We start from the raw sequence: 13,102 nt of genomic DNA on the forward strand, positions 1-13,102 counted from the left end.
GCCTGCCATAAGGTCAGCTGGGTTTCATCTGACCAACGCCATATGAGCAATCAGATCGCCCACTTCTCGATCAGCAGTACATTTATGAGTTGTCTCCTGAATGTGCGTAAAAAGAGAGTCCAGACATAGACCTCGAAACGGATCAACATCAGGTTGAGGAGCTACGACCAGCTACGTTCAACATCGGCCACTTGTATGATCTAGCTTTCGCTCCACAGTGGGAGAGATATCGTCCTGATCGGATAGCAGATATACTGAGAATATCGATGAGCATGGGGCTGCCATCGTGTGGCAGAAGTTTTCGGATGCTATACAGGTCGTCGTTATAAGATCTGGCTGACTGCGGAATCGTCGAAGCAGATCGATGAACGGAAGGAGATGAAGGCTCCACTGACCACTGCGAACAATGGCGGGCGTGACATGCTCGAACGATATCGAGCGAGATCCCGAGAAGTTCAGCATAGTGTACGCCGAGAGAAGGGAGAATTTGTTATTGCGCTGGTTAGGGAAGCGAAAGATGGCATAAATCGTAGAGATTTCATGAATGTATACTGCATCACAAAAGAGCGTGCAAGTGTTCGCAAAACTTTCGATGGTCCTCTGAAGAACAGTTCATCGGAGTTCTTAACACTACCACATCCGGTGAAATTTTTCCTCTTGTAGGTGAAATGGCTAGTCATCGTAATATGCGGATACGGAGTGTTTCTCCATCCAAATCATTTGGGCTGTCGATACAACCGAATGGAGTAAAGTGGCTGGGCTTGCGCCTGCAGTTTCTGCCGATCTATTGCTTCCATTCATACTTCTCAATCTTGGGAATCGGAGAACTTTCGTAGAGATTGGAAGGGGATGGAGGGGAAGATCGTCAAGATCCTAAAAAGGGGAAGTCGTTTTGAGTGTAACAATTAGAGGGTTGTCTGCCTGCTTTCTGCCGTTATAAAGATAATAGCTAAAGTAATTCTGGAACGCACTAAAACATCACGAAAGGTTGATTGACAGGAAGCAGGCTCTTCCTGTGTTGACCACATCAGCACTCCACGGATAAGGAACAGTGCGTGGAATTTAGATATTCGTTGTACCTGCTCTTCATCGATTGCGGGAAGCTATCGATAGCGTGTACCTGTAATGCTCGATACGGGAGAAGTATTTCAGAGAACTAACAACCATTATCAGAGCCATATATGATCATCATCATCAACGGCGCTACATCCGGTCTAGGCCTGCCTTAATAAGGAACTCCAGACATCCCGGTTTTGCACCGAGGTCCACCAATTTGATATTCCCAATAGCTGTCTGGCGTTCTGACCTATGCTATCGCTCCATCTTAGGCAGAGTCTGCCTCGTCTTCTTTTTCTACCATAGATATTGCCCTTATAGACTTTCCGGGATGGGTCATCCTCATCCATACGGATTAAGTGACCCGCCCACCGTAACCTATTGAACCGGATTTCATCCACAACCTGGACGGTCATGGTATCGCTCATAGATTTCGTCGTTATGTAGAGTACGGAATCGTCCATCCTCATGTAGGGGGCCAACAATTTTTCGGAGGATTATTCTCTTCGCAATTTTTCTTGCTAAGAAACCAAGTCTCCGAGGAATACATGAGGACTGGCAAGATCATTGTCTTGTAGAGTAAGAGCTTTACCTATGGTGAAACGTGTCGAGCGGAACAGTTTTTGTAAGTTGAAATATGCTCTGTTGGCTGCCAACAACCGTGCGCGGATTTCATCATTGTAGCTGTTATCGGTTGTGATTTGTCAATGCTTCATCTCCGGGACCACTGTCAGCTGCGATTATTGAGGCATCCATTTGCCTCTTACACGTATTACGGAGGGCCTTGTTATGGATGGCTTCAATGTTCACTCTCACCTGATTGTCAGAGGGGATTCGATTCGATATTGTTATTCGAGTTGGGAGCACCATGCAAACAAAATAGTGATCCGAGTCTATATGGGACCCCCTATATGTTCTGACATATATCAAGACAGTTGGTACAATTTGCCCAATTTTTAAGTTTAAGTTTCACAACCTTTTCATCTTTTACTTCACCTAATTCATTAATTTTTGCATAAATTGTCAGCTAAATATAACTCAGTACCAATGGCGCATATCTCATTAGGTTGCTGGAAAAACAATACAAGTACAACTGATAATGGGGCAAATGCTTTTCTGTGGAAGGAAAATTGACTCCAGCGTTAAGGACTAGATTTCAAAATATATTTATTTGATTGAATCGGTGGGTTACCAATTAATGTTATTACCAACACACTTTTTATCGGAATATCGAAATTGAATCGTCTCTACTATAAACCTATTGCATTTTCTAGTTTCCTTTCCTGACAGAAAAGAACTAGTCATTGTTCAATAAACCCAAATATACCCTTCACTTACTAAAGCACAGTATATCGTCTGCTTTATATAATACATCAGCAATGTATTCCCAACTAAAGACCATAAACAAAGGACTCTTAAGCATTCCGCATCTTGCGCCATTAATGGCTTTTATGAGCTATTAATTACGACCTTAAGCTTAAACGGTTTTTATACCTTTCAACTGTCTACCCCGAAGCGCCCTTGAGTTGGCTTCGCACAGGCACATTTATGTCTGTCACAAAGAAAACAGGAGACAAGATTTCCATAGTTGCCATTGTACTTATGACGAAGGAACAGCTTGAGGATGTTTTTCCATTCCAAACAAGAATTACGACCAACCAAGCAGTGAGTTGACGTTATATCCTGTGCTCTCGGAAATGTCTTTCCGAAGGCATGTTTAGTGGCTTCTCCTGTAAGTTGAAATATTTTATGAAGTTGTGGTTTTACGAACTTGCATTTTACGAAGACAAATTTAAAGCTTTCACTTTGTGTAGGAATGATGCTAAAGCACCATGACATTGGAGGAGAGGTGAATTAAAACTTAGTAGTCCTTAATAACAGCGAAATCTAAATTCCAACATTTTTGTAACCAAATCCGTCTCTTTTCAAATAACCACCACAAATTTTCAGTTTACATATTTAGATACTTCTATTTCTATTACAGGTATAAGGAATACATAAGTATTCAGAAAGCGGGTAAAAGGAGTTGAATGTGTTTAGCTATAATGCAAAAAGGATAAAACAAAAGCCCTACCAAGGGCCAAAAACCAAAAAAGCTATTTTCGTATGTAAAATTGAAATCCAGACAATGCCAAAAAAAATGGTGATAATTACATCAAAAATTCAAATAATGACTAGTTAACAATCCCTATGGAAACTTTTCACCTTCTAGTGGCATACATTTGACCAAACGGATTATTATCGAATATATCCATTCGGCAGGAATTTTCCTCCATTATTCGATAAAATGTTCCATCAAGTATTTTCGGCGATTTCAACGCATGGGTCTTGGACTGGGGAAGTCGAGTGACGAACACAAAATCATGCTTGAAATCTTCGCGGGGCTGGGCATTATTCAAAACAACAGGTAGCGGCCTAGGCGCAATCGACGGCCTGAGTCACATCAGTACCTCTTTTATGAGTAGGGATGGTCTGGCGGGTGAATGAACGCTACCCATTTTTCTACACATTAGAAATGGAGGATGCAGCAGGTGAATTTGCAACATAAATGGAAATAGAAACGATAGCATGCTGGTCCACTGAAACTTTCGAGGAGGAAGCATTCCTGACAGCTTTGTAAGGAGGACACGCCCAGAAGGGAGTGGCGCTGGAAAAAGTGAGCCAGCAATGTCAGCCGGTAACTGAGACATGCGACTCTATGCCGCAACGGAAGTTCAACTACAGTATATCAAACTACTGGTAGAACCTAAAAAGCTCGCCGCTGAATTCATAGTTTTTGGCTTGGTGACCAGAACATCGGCTGATGGAGAAAAAATACCACGATTTTCGAACAAGACTTAAAAACGCTGTACTGGAAAGCACTCGTGGGGTGCCGTTTATATTATATATATTTATTTACGGTTCAGGAGAAGTGAAATCCATCGTGCTATATGAGAGTTTTGTCTGCGTGAGGCACTGACATCACGGAGAACCTGAGAAGGGCAAGTTTGGCGTACCAAGTAATCGCACTGAGGGTGTGCAGCCCATATAGAACAGTATCCGGGAGGCAGCGCATTCTTGAATTTGCTAGCGAATAAGGTACACTGTCTTTCGCGGAGAATGAAGGCGAATGCAGCCAATGTGATTGTGGGCTTCCGAAAAGCCACCAAGAGGGAGCTATACAGGTGTACAGGATAGAGTAAAAACGGTGTGATAATTTCCAAAAAGTCCGCTGAACCCCTACACTGATAGCATGTATTGAGTTATTGGTCGAGCGAAAACAAGGAGAATTGTATTACCACTTAACGCAGTCCCGTACAGGACATCGTGGTTATATCGCTTCAGGTTGGATGGACCCAGATTGCCCCGAATGCGCCGCAACGCCTGAAGATCCGGAGTATGTTATGTTCCATCGTCCGAGATCCGCGATTGAAAGAGAAGGCAAAACGGCACCCTCAACGGACAACCTCATGGAGGAGATGCTGATGTCGGTAAGTAAGTAATTTTTTTTAAAAAAATTTTACTTTTCAAAAACAAATTGATGGTCTATTCGATTCTCATAAAAAACTGTTCTCAATCAAATGAACAGGTATGGCCTACTTCATACTTGGCTGTGAAGTATTCCCGGTTCTATTAATCGAATTTATGACCAACCGCGTTTTTTCCAGGTGCTTGGTATCGTTCCGCCACCACTCTTGGTCCCCGAAGCTACTCGGATGCGGTCGCCCGCGGACCTCAACACGAACGCGCCAGTGGCATCTGCTACCTGGGAGAAAACCTCATAGAGACCCTCATATGGTATCTGCAGCGGCTTCCGGCATCAGACCCTCCCAGAGTATGGGTGCAATCTTCGAGTTCCCTAGGGGTATGGGCAGCCAGCTGCATGTGCTGAGATGGCGGAGATGGGAACCTTCTCTCGTAGTGGACGCACTAGTCCGATTTCTCCAAGGCCATCTCGCTTGTCGAGGACCAGTTCGCCGTGGAGTCGAAGGTTTTTTTCCGTACACCAGTTCAGCATGGCAAACTTCTCGCGGACGGATTAAGTAGGCCAAGCAGAACGAAAAGCAAGGCCCGCAACTAGGATGGCTCATCACGCGCAATAATGGCTACCTTCACCGACCGATGCCAACGTTCTAGCATCCCATTGGATTCTGGTTGGTCTGCAGTTGTCTGCTTACGTTGAATCGCTCAAAAGCATTTCCTGGTCTGTTGTGATTGCGGTGAAAACACCAAGACGCGGAGTCCACTCTCGACACACGGCCTCAGCACATGGATGTGCTATTATGTCCTTCAGAGGTATTGCCTCAAGCTACCGCGTAAACAAGCAATACTTGTATCCGCGCAAATCTCGCGAAGGGCGTTTCATGTCGCGCTGTGTAGTGCGGAAGCGCCTTGTCGACTTGGGATTCAATTGTTTCGAGAAGAAATCTAAAGGCTGCTAGTTTTGATTCACCCCTTGGTGAACTGCAGCATCTACTGCGGTGTCTGAAGTATCGACGAATACGGCTGTTGTATAGATGCTGCTTGGTGGTTTCAAACGCATGGACGGTTTCTGGAGACCACACAACCTCCTGCGAATCTTCGGTGTTGCGACCAGGTGCTAAGTAATGCCTAGTGGTGAGCGGGTTTGGGCAGAAAACGACAGCAGAATAGTAGAGAAATTTGCAAATGTCAACGTTGAGAATTAAGCCATTTTCAACGAGACGCTAAAAATGCATTCAAGGTACGAGGTGGACATCATGCCTAATTGGCGAAATGTGATCACATTCGGTAGGAATGTTGCTCATGTTTTGGAAGAATGTGCGAACGAATGGAACGACAACGTCCTCAATAATGATAGAAAGAGTGTTGTATTCGAGCAGGTTGAAATTTTCCTTGACGGCCGAAGAGAACTTGTGGGGTCTGTAAAGGACGTATATTTCAGCTAATTTCAGCTGCTGAGGAAATTAGTCATTGGGTCTGGACATGGGGAGAAGCCAGACTTCTACGCCTGTGTCTACTAGATAATTGCCGCCGTGAACTCAATTTTTTGGTGGAGAAACACAAAGCTATAGCCAAAGACAAACAGACAAAGTTTGTCTGAAGAAGGAAGGATGACAGAGCACATCCGCTTCTCAGACCTCATTTCCCAGGATCCTACTGCACAGCGGAAGACACCCCAACAACTAACCTAAAAAAGGAGTATGCTTGAAAGCTAAAGTAAAGTGGACAGTAACATCCTCTAAACCATAGAAATCATCATCATAGAAGTGGATGGCACCTTTCTAGTACTACACCTAAAAACCAACTTGGTATCTCTACTAAGGGTGGCAAGAAGCAGCATAGCCTTGAGATATATACTAGGAGCATGGAGGAGGACAAAAGTGGTTTTACCGGAATTACCGAAAGCGGGTAAAAGCATACTTTTCACCCTAAATCTTTCGGACACTCGCCTGTCATCGTTTATAATAAAAAAAGTAAGTAAGATTGTGTAAGGAGGCAATAAAACAGCTGATTAATCTTCACAAAATTTTTGAACGCACTCAGAACACGATTAGGCGTTTTGATTACCGCATAGGTGGTCACACCCTCTGACTAATAGCATGGGGTATTGTGGAAACTGTGGGCATTTTATATCTCTTCATTTTAACCTAGAATTATAGAAAATTTAAGCTTACTGTGCATACTGTGCTTACTTGGAAAGATCTATATGCAGAAAGTGATGCCTACTGTTCGCCATTACTTAGTACTAACCCCACTGAGCTTATGGGATGAGTAGCCTTGAAAATACTTCCATAATTGCATTAAATGAAAAGGCACAAAATGACGAAAATGTACTTAATGTGAACAAGTTTTATTTCTCTATTGTCAGTCTATTAATTTACAAAATTACGAAAAGCCACAATTATTTTTTTTATTCCCAACGCAATGTAGAATCTCCAGGAGGTTCTCATGGGTTGTCAAGAGGTACCAGGCGAATCCTTGATAAGGAACAGATCGCATAAATTATGAATCGACGAAATCAAAAAGCCATCTGATCCCATTTGCAAGATTGACCATGCGCTGATGCTGTATTTGATCTGGGACCGCATCTATGTTATCACCTGGAAGATGTACAGCTTGTGTAGTGGAAAACCCATATTGCGTTGAGTTGTACGAATACTCCTAAAGATTACTAACAAAATTTTCGTAAGTGTCCAACGTTTCGTCATACTCGTTCAGTTCCTTGGTTTGTTCAGCCCTTCTATCTGCGTACCATTCGTCGATTACAACTTGGAATTGGTTTTTTAATTCTGAAAGCAATGTCGACTCCACCACACCTATAGCTTGATTACTTCGAAGGGTGCCAATTTCTATATTGTGTTCCATGGTGTGTTAATAATTCTTTGGGTGAACTTTAATCGTCCTCTTAAGTTTTTCAAATCGGAATACCAATAACATGCTAAGTACAGGCTTCCTAAAGGGTACATTGCGATCGTGATGTGATCTGAATATAACAGAAAACCACAAATTGTTTACTTATGCTTTACAAGAATTATTTATTCAAAGGCAAATATACATGTTTCGGCGACTACTTGTCATTTAAGATTGTAGTGGCACACTACAGGATTACGGTACTCTGGAGGAAAGCAATATGGCCAGCATTGCGTTCGTCCGTGATTATTACCCTGATCTGGATCAGGTACGCATTTACAACTGAGTCGAGTGGTATCTGACATCCAGTCACAATACCGCTAAAGATATTTGAGCCGCCGCCTTCTGCTGTGACAACCCAACACTCTAACTTCTGACCCGCATAAAAGTGCTCTTCTCTACACGACCCCCCACTTTCAAAGATGTCATTCTCTAACAACACCAGAGACTACATCCAAAAGATTCTATTCTTTATTCTCAAAAGGTTCAAAGTTTAGAGTATCGTGTAACCCACACCTTCCCCCACCCATAATTTCGCCCATAATGAAAAGAGACATCCCCATCTTGCAGACTCGCTGTTGCTTTCAATGTTCTGACAACAGTCTAGCCAAGAGCGCTTTCTGGCAACCTTGATGGCCGACTTGTGCCTTTTTCGGCGATTCTCGTATGGTTATGGCAGTATTCGTGCCTGGAACAAATGTTGAAGACCATCCTGATCAGTTTCTGGTGGTTGTGAAGATATCCATTCTCGGCACAGGAGAGTTTTCTCTTGCCAGGTTGACCACACTTCCTCCAGTCAGCCCACGTGTCCTAGAAAGGGATGGAGGACTCAATCAGCGAGACTTCGTCTGGAAAGCATCCAATTGTGTTCTAAAAAAGATCTATGGTCAGACATTCTCACTCTGGAAGTCCCATTGTCGGTTAGTTGGATAATATCACAGTTCTCCGAGCTGGGGAAATGAAAGGTTAGAACGCACTGTGTTACACAACGATAGGTTTGTGTTGATAATAAAGTCAAAAGGAGACTTTCCAGTTTGACCATGGTTAAGTCGCTGGAACTCAGGTCCGGACACAGAAAAGTGTTCAGGCTCTTTCTGGTAGTGGTACATACTCTGGGTCTGTCCCGATCAATCTACTTTGTACTGTGGAATTAATTATAATACTAACTGTATTAATGCAACCTCTCGGAGGAAGACCAGCATATTTGAAGAGGTGCACTTTAAATGCAAGGATTGGATGAGATTGTCATTGTTCATGTGGATCATCCGTAAGTAGTTACGATCAACTGATCTCCTAGGAATCTCGTCGTAGGGGATATCCTTGAACTTTACCTCCTCGTAGGCGTCGCTGATGTTAGCAACACGCACGAACTCCGTAAAACCCGGGAAAATCATCATGTGGAATCCACGGACCAACTGGGGGGAGTACAAACATGGGATACATTTTCTCTGTTCCCCTTTGCCGTCAAGTAGGAGCTCAATGACTATCTCAGATAACCTGCTGCAACACACCTCCCGCGTCAGTTTGTCGCTAGTGAAATTACGATTCTATAGTACCACACATAAGTGGCTTCTGACCACATCACTAAATGGTGTCACAGTGTGTACCTCGTACCTCGATATCCAAAGTATTTCGAGTCTGCATTCAGGACTAAGCTCGCGATTGGCACGCGACCTTCGGTGCAGTTAGATGAATCTACTCCCAGCTCGCCCATACAAATCCTGGGTCCGTCCGAAAGTAGTTTCCCGCTGCAACCACGGGAAGGGTATGTGAGGGCTTACCAAACTTGAAGTATAAACTGTAAGAACTCCTTGAAGTAACTGACCCTTTTTGGGAGCCCTGCGTTCTCCCCTTTGCAACCAATGTCAAAACTAATCTCGGTTTTGCGGAGCACTAATAGACGCATGACTATATTCGATGAAAAACACTTTTATACCCATCTTTTGCATGTATGGGGACCCACCTTAAACTCAACGTTACTTGCGGCGGGCGAGGAAATTTACTGATCGCACCTTTCTAGCACATTTAATATATCAACAGGAATAACTGTTTCGGAGGGAGGATAAATGGCATACTGCAGGAAGTAGTACCTGCGCGGAATTTAGGAAGGCGTTAACTGTAGTGAAAAAGTGAGGTTATTACCAATAAACCTCAAGCATTGTAAGGTCGCACAGGATTTGCTTGCGCAAACCACTTACGAATCGGCGATATAGATTGCCATCATAAATAAACCGTACAGAAATCTGGTCGGTGGTGTATGGATCACAGTTTCGACAGGTGGAGCGGCGATATGAGCGTACGGTCATCAAGCGATACAATATAGAATGGGCCAGGCGGCTAGTGGCTTTATGATGGCAAAAATAAACAGTAGAACAGGAAAAACCTAATTATTGGTGGAATAGTGAACTTGCCAGCCTTCGATAGATTAGCCGCCTAGCCAGACGAGCAGCTCAGATGGCAGTTGGTAGAATGGATCAAGGGCAAAAGGAGTATGTCTACTAGAAAGCCCGCAAGAACCTTAAGCTCACTATCCAATGAAGCAGGAGGGAATGTTTTAAGGAGCTCTGTTCGCAGGCGGATAGAAGCCGTGGGGAAAATCGTGACTGGATGATCCCGAGACCGTTCTATCCTCTTATTAAAAATCATCCAGGGATTATTAGCCCAACGAGAGATGGAGGGATACTGACACCTTTTAGCGGCCCTTGAATGTGCTGCCAATTCCGGCAATCGCCAGAGATGAGCTGCTGGAGACCTGCGGTCGAATGGGCGACAGCGAAGCATGGGGCACGGTATACCGAATAGTGGGTGCAATTCATTGATGGGGTTGTACCTGCAAATATTGGGTGATGGTAACCCTGGACGTGAGAAGCTATTCAACCCGGCCAATTGGAATTTTATACGAAAGTGTCTGGCGATGAGTGTCCCACAGGGTTGCGTACTGCGCCCACTACTGTTGAACATCATGTACAAGGTGGAATAATCACCCGATGTTCTCCTGCTGTATTTTTTTTTAATTAAAAATTTTGGTTCTGCTTGTGTTTGTTTATTTAGTGCATTAGAATTTATTCCATCAAGTCAAAAAAACGATATCCGCCCAGTGACCACCGCGAATATTATCTTTAAGGGCTTCAAGCGTCTGAAACTTGTTGACTTAAACCCGCAATTTCAAAATACCCCATAAAAAGAAGTCTGGAACGGTTAATTCGAATGATCTGGCTGACCAGTGTAAATTACTAGAACTATATCCGTTGTATCTCAAACGGTATGCGCCATTGCACCGCCCTGTTGCAACCACATGTTCTCCAGCCCCAATTCATCCAGGTGAGGAAGAAAATAATCGATAATCATGGCTCTGTGGCGTGTGCCGTCCAGGATCATCGTTTGGCCCACGGCGTTCTCAAGAGAAATGGTCTGATAGCCCCTCCAGTGTAAACACCACACCACGCAGTAACTTTGAGCGGTTGTGATGCCTCTTTGTGCGTAGTACATATACTTGCAATCTGCTCACAGCCACGTAGGTGAGTTCTATCATGCTGAATGCAGTCTCAGGTTGGGGAAAACGCTGCATGTTTCAGGTAAATCACATAAATTGAGTGCGGTCTACAGAAAAATAGCCTTAAAGGAGTGTTCTCTCTTCAAGATCGTCCCACATGATGCTGTGTTCCTCATCTCGGGAAATACGCCGATTGATATTCTAGCAGACGAGATGATGAACATAAATAACATCATCTCTCCTTTATCGTAAATGAAAGAAGCCATCCATAAGCGGATGGCAACAGTAATGGGACCAGTCAGAAAAGGGTCGTTGGATTGGTTGATCCCTTCCATCGAGGAGTGGCTAAAGAAAAAGCATGGAGAGATTAATTATAATCGCACCCAATTTCTCGCCAGCTATGAAGGAAATTTTTAATATCTGTTTAGATTTAAATTGGACACTTCACCTGATTTTCTAAACTGCGACGGGGTCCCAGATGACCCAGCGCATGTAAGCTTTCAATTTCCAAAGGAGGGACTTAGAGGAAACTCTAAGTGAAGCGCTGTCACCAGAAAATAAAAAAAGACAGATAGACAGACAGACAGTAGCTTTGTTTTGTATTGTTTTGCACAAAACTTTAACAATTAAATGTTTTCGAACCAAATTGCGTCTGTAATATGTTTGCTACCTTTTCCAGGGGGCACCTCGAGGCTGCACAAAATTGTGCTTCTTCTACGCGGCATGAAGAACTCCCAAATAAGAAGGAAAGACAGCTCTACGTGCACTGGCTCGTAATGACTTCAACCATTTCTCTACTTCTTAAGCAAAATTTTAGGACAGAACAGGAACTTTGTCGCTAACGATTAACTCTCTATCGATAGTGGTAACAACACTTTTGTCGTCACCTTTTCAAGTGTCCGGTCCTTTTTGCAAGTGTCGAATTCAACCAAGGATTTATCAATACTTCTGTGTTAAGCCCTTGACTGATTCCACGGCACTTGGTAGGCGTAGCCCGGTTCAAAATTTGATCAGGGGTGTAAGATGGCCATGCATATTTCTCCCGGTGTGAAGAAAATCAACATTTTACGTTCATGCCATAGTTCCAGCATTACGCGGAACGACTGCAATATAACTTTCATCCCCCGTAATAACAATCAACTTTGTCTAACAACAATCAATTCATACAATACCATTTGGGTTGGCAAACGTTTCGTGCCGCGCACCTAAATTACCATGTTACGAACGTAAGAATCCAGCAGAACCTGGCCATCTTCAATGAGAATTCATCGCGCCTCTCGTTACATTGCCATCAAAGGAGTAGCTTCGGCGAATGACAACATACGTGATTATGGCATACCATAAAGGTGTTTAGCGAGTCGTATGAATGTGATAAAGGTGCCCTAGTCCACACTATGCAGCGCGGCCTGTTGAAAGTGTTTTGATCAGAGACAAGAAATTGCCAAGTTTGCGCAAAGCAATTTCCATTCACGCAATCCTGAATTGCCTTTTGTGCAAACGCGGTTAATGTGCTTCGTGTGCATGATCTATCCGGCGCGGAAAATGCTCAAGTGGAAATGATGCAAATTTAATGCAATTTTCTGCAGAATCTACATTTTATTCACTCGACAGTAAAAACTGCGACAGCTAATGATACCATTAGACAAATTTAAAGCAGTTTAAAGTACGTTTACAGATGGGGCTTACGTTTGCTCGTGGGACAAAAGGAATAATTGAAAGAAAGCAGAATGTTTATGATTCCTCAGCACCTCTCATTAATGCAGATCAATTTCTGAAATTTCCAAGGTACGTTGAATTTCCTTCAAATGTTTTTCTAGCGTTTTGGAAAATTACACCACAGAGAAAACTGGATTATAATCCAGGCATTGTGGTAATATCATAAAAGCTGAAGCAGCATTGTCCCTATTTTCCACCCTTACAATGGGAATCATTTTCTCTCACCTTTTTATATTTCCGAAATCTGTTGTCGCCAAATTGCCAAATCTAATTCAATGCCGAAAGCCCTCCGTTTCTTAATACGACCTTTGACATCGTCTTACAAGAATAATTCATGTGAAAACCGCTTTTCAATTTCCTCCTTTTCTTTCTCACTTTCATTCACTCAACGTGCCGGATATGTCCACCTGACCATAAAATTCTTCTTTTATTCGAATATTTTCGCAATTTTTATCTCTTTCTTTA

This window comes from Hermetia illucens, chromosome 1, assembly GCF_905115235.1.
Source record: "Hermetia illucens chromosome 1, iHerIll2.2.curated.20191125, whole genome shotgun sequence".
Lineage (NCBI taxonomy): Eukaryota > Metazoa > Arthropoda > Insecta > Diptera > Stratiomyidae > Hermetia > Hermetia illucens.